Here is a 4,682-nt window from a genome sequence, read left to right as displayed (position 1 = left end):
CCCATTCCCTTAATCTGAAAAGATTAAACAAGTGGATTTGCAAAGATCTACTTACATTTTCATGAATTGACGGCTTACGTGGAAAATTTCATTCATTCTTGTGTATGATGGAATGATTCTCATTTCATCATAAGGGGGAGTATGTAATAATGAATGAAATATTCATTTTCAAACATTTTAAAGGGATTCTGATGTAAAGATCAAGGGGGAGTAACTTCAAATTTGACAAAAGACTCAAAAGAAGTGCGACTGGAAATGATTCCAAAAGATTATTCCGATGCTACAACGACTGAGAGTTTTTGAATGAGAAGATCAATGTTTCAAAAGTTTACCAAATAGAAAGTTTGTGGTTTGTTGTCTGAAGATCCTTTGAAGATCACATCTTGTACATTGTTTCTGATGATTACTGTTTTACATTTTCAAAAGAGAAGATCATCGCTGTTCTACATTCGAGTGGGAGAATGTTAGAAGATCTTTCTCAACAAACGATTGCCTGAAGATTCCTAGTTGAAGTTTGTTTTTGAAGATGACATAATGTGCTTAAAGTTTCAAAGTTCAAACAGGACTTAAAGCGCGGAATTTCTTTCAAGTCTGAATACAAAGGGGGAGAATGTTAGGACTGAAAATCAGTATTAAATTGTATTCGTCTTGAAAGTTAAATATTGTCTATAATTGTAAAAGTCATCGTGTTTGACTTTTCTGTAAAGTTTGACTTTGACTAGGACTTTAATGTTTGACCCTATAAATAAGGTGTTAGTCTTTGTAATCTTGAGGAGCTCATTTGTAAAAATCTGATTACATATAGAAGGTTTGACCAAGTTTTGAAGTTTGACTTTTCCTCTCAAACTCTCTCATCTCTCCTCTCATGTTCTTCAAGGTTAAAATCTTATCTATCAGGGATTCATTGAAGATATATTGAAGATTGATCATTATAGGGACACACAATACACATTAATGTACAGAAACTCTCATATTAACATGATCAAATATACCAAATTTATCATGCCATCACATAAGCACGTAATAAATAATCACGTATTAATTATCTCATGTGATAACCAGGACCCGGTTATTACAACCTTTGCCCACAATCGGACAGTCTTCCACGAGTATACAGTAGAAAGATTCCATGGGCATATCTTCACCTTCACGGATTGCGATCTTATAAATCTGAATCCCTGGGATCTGCTGTCTCTGTATTTCTTCACGGACCACAAGCGAGACAAAGTTATGAAGTATGCTCTGGCTAACTCCGTGATACGGCAAACAATGACGGACCTTCTTGACTACCGTAGTAAGCTCGACTTCCAAATTGCTATGGATCTGGGGATAAACCAGCTTAGTCTCAGTGCGCCTAACGAAGACTTTGAAGGCATTAAGCATATCCCCTCTTGAACGGTGTTGGTGGAGCCAAAACACGAGGTGGTCTTCAGGAATGAACAAGGCAAAATGGTGTTCTTCCGTGAGGACCATCGCTTCAAGTACTCTAATTCAACTCTATGATACATCAAGAACAATCTTTTAAGAAGCAGAGATACAACCCCTGGTGCAAAGGAGAGGACGAGCAACCTAGTCAGACTTTCTGAGTATTCTACTCCCGTGGATTGGGCGCTCGGTTCAGACTTTCCCGCAAGACTCCTAACAGAATCTAAAACACTTGACTTAGTCCGCTCCACTTTCCATGGAACGTGAACGATAAGAACGCGGAACAAGAACTTAGAGTTCCAAGCCAAGATTCTAGGAAATTCTGATTTAGTTTAGTCGTATAAAAGGAGGCATCCTCCTCAGGTTACAAGTTACCTGAAAGTGTCAAATTAGACTACGCTCTAGAATAGAGAATTCTTGTGAGAATACGATTAGACTGAGAGTTTTATTGTTACTACTTCTCATCTAATAAAAGCTTCTGACTTATTCAAGTCTGTTTTACATTCTTATGTTTATCTTGAATATTTTGTTAGACCATTTCAGTTATACAGTTACCATTCTACTCATACTTCGATTTTATTGTGTTTTCTGTAATTAAGAGAAATCTGGGTTTCAATACAACGGTCATCTTTTCCGGCCCTCCTTCAGTCGTCTTCTCGGGCTACAAATAACACAGAGATCTCTCACACACATAACATAAAACTCAACCTAAACCCATTTTTAAAGGACAAAATCAACAAGAAAACTTATTTTTGAATAATAAAATGAAACCAAATCCAGTTTTTGAAGAACAAATCAACAAGCCCAATTACTTTACCTCCTTTTGTTCAGATCTGCGTTTTTCATCATTAATTTTCCATCTTTCTTAACTGAAAGAAAGAACCATAAATAAATCAAGAACACAAAAGATATTAAATTCATCAAGAAGGGAACAACATCAAGAATCCTAAATCTAAATCGAAAGCCTTTAAAATACATTCCAAATCAAAAAACCCATAACCAGAATCTTGAAATACAAAACCCAAAAAAATCATGAAGTGCTAAGAATTGAAGAATTTGCTAAGTTCACATTATTATTGAAAGCAAAGTATAGGCTTTTTAGAGCCATTACAAAAACACAGAGAAGAAGAAAAGACCCTACTGCACATAATCTACAAAGTGGGTTCTCCTAGAAAAACTAAGGACAAAGCACATGATATCCAATTAAAAGAAGATGGGGTTTTAACCTTCGATTCTCATCGAGTTTTGAATGTTTTCTTCAACCAAAGATTCGAAACATTTCATCTTAATCTTTTCCAAAGGCAGGAGAGTCGATGTCTGGTGAAAAGAAACCTATCGAAGATCACTATCTACATCTTTGTTCAGACACACGCACACAAACCCAATGAAGATCTGAGGTGTTCAAATCTGGGTTCAGTAGAGATGGAGTCTAAGCAGTGGTGGGTATTGGGTTCGATGAAGATTGAGTCTCAACAAACGGTGGTCGTTGGCTTGGATGGAGATAGTCTCATAGTGGTGGCCATTGTTGTTCGAGTTTTCTGGTAATCGATGGTGTAGGGAGGACATATAAGGAACGATGAGGGATTTATCGTGGTGGACGGAAAACTAGAGGTGTCAGACAAATGATGAACGTGAAGATATGGCCAAAGACGGGGAAGTCGGTGGTGGCAGATGATGCTGGAAATGAGGGGAGGATGTGTATGGTGAATTTGTGATTTAGATATACTAGAAGGGTACTCGTGTAATGCAACGAGATACATCTTGATTTTAATATTTTGTTTTATTCGTTATCTTAGTTGATTTTATAATATAGTCTTATGTGATTTTGAAAAAATGATAATGTTTTTATTTTTAAATAAAATATAAATTTAAAAATATTATAAAAATTTGATAAAAATATGTMGATATTAGTATCAAATTAACTATTTTAAATTTCTTATTTTTTGTGTAATTTTTTATTATAATTTAATTTAAGTTCAATAACGAAGTAATTTATATTTGGTTTGATAATATAATTTTTTTATAAAGATAATAGTTAATTATTTTGTTAAAACTCGATAATTATCCTAATTATATTTTAGATTTTTTATATTTTAAAATGAGATTTTATCATCTATTTGATTATGTTTATCCGCAGTTAGTTACATAAATTCAAACATGGAGCTTTAATAAGTTGTACTTACGTACAATTTACTTGTAATCTTGAATTTTAAGTAATATGTATCAATAAACAGTACTTTATGCATAAAAAATGGTTTTTAAGTGTTTCTGTCAAATGCTTTATAATATAGTATAGATATCTATACTTCTATATAACATTAATTATGTAAAATTTTAAAAAAGAAAATTGCAAAAAAAAAAAAAAAAGGATATCACCCCTAACTTAACATTGCACCAGTTGGATGGTTATTTTTAAACATATTACATGCCATACTCTTTGTTTGTTATATAAGTAAATAATCGGTGTCATTAATTATTATTTACATATGACTCATTATATATATATATATATATATTTTTTTTAGTATCATTAAATGATCATTATTTGGTTATTATCATTTATATAACACTCATTATATTTTTTAATATTATTAAATGGTCATTATTGGTTATTATTTTTTACATAACACTCCTTTTATACATATATATATATATATATATATATATATATTTAAAAACAATATATGTACTAAATGATCAGTCATATGAGTTTCAATCATTTTTTTAGCATATCAAATTTACATAAAATTATTAAAATCTTTTCTTTGATAACTTTGTAACGAGAAACCAAACTATGAAAAAATAATCTTAGGAAGATAAAAAAAACTCGAACAAGTCAAATGAAAAATTAAACAATTCAATTGGATTAACCTATATCCAAGGTGGTCACAATACTAGCGACTACTGTTGCTCTTCGTGCATTGTAGACTGGGAAAGGGGAGGTTTCGAGGAGGGTTTTTGGATGAAGTTGCAAACGAGTACATTAGAACATATGTAAGTAAATTATAAAAATATATGCAATATTATATACAAAAATGGGTAACAATATCTCATTTGTGTGGTGCATGTAAATATTTTATGGAAATATATGTATGGATAAATTGATATATTTATGACAAGACTTTATGTATTATCCACCTCATTGTTATAATCAATAGTCTCAAACATTTTTTTTATCATTTTGATTCAATTACAAAGTTTGATGTATGAAAAGATTAATATGTGTGTGTGTGTATATATATATATATAAATTATTA

At 31.7% G+C, this 4,682-nt stretch overlaps 1 long non-coding RNA gene across 1 annotated transcript; it reads right to left on the bottom strand.

Moving 5' to 3' along the window:
- Nucleotides 1–1,004: 1,004 nt before the first annotated feature.
- LOC112525478 lies at nucleotides 1,005–3,158 on the bottom strand. Its single transcript, XR_003070425.1, has 3 exons — nucleotides 2,652–3,158; nucleotides 2,243–2,294; nucleotides 1,005–1,800 (listed from the first exon to the last, which is right to left on the bottom strand). It is a non-coding gene; the product is annotated as an uncharacterized LOC112525478 (long non-coding RNA).
- Between the last annotated feature and the right edge of the window lie 1,524 nt (nucleotides 3,159–4,682).

Source organism: Cynara cardunculus, assembly GCF_001531365.2.
Source record: "Cynara cardunculus var. scolymus isolate 2C chromosome LG 13, CcrdV1, whole genome shotgun sequence".
Classification (NCBI taxonomy): domain Eukaryota; kingdom Viridiplantae; phylum Streptophyta; class Magnoliopsida; order Asterales; family Asteraceae; genus Cynara; species Cynara cardunculus.
The sequence above is the reverse complement of the archived record's forward strand: the minus strand, read 5'-3'. Positions and strand labels throughout refer to the sequence as shown.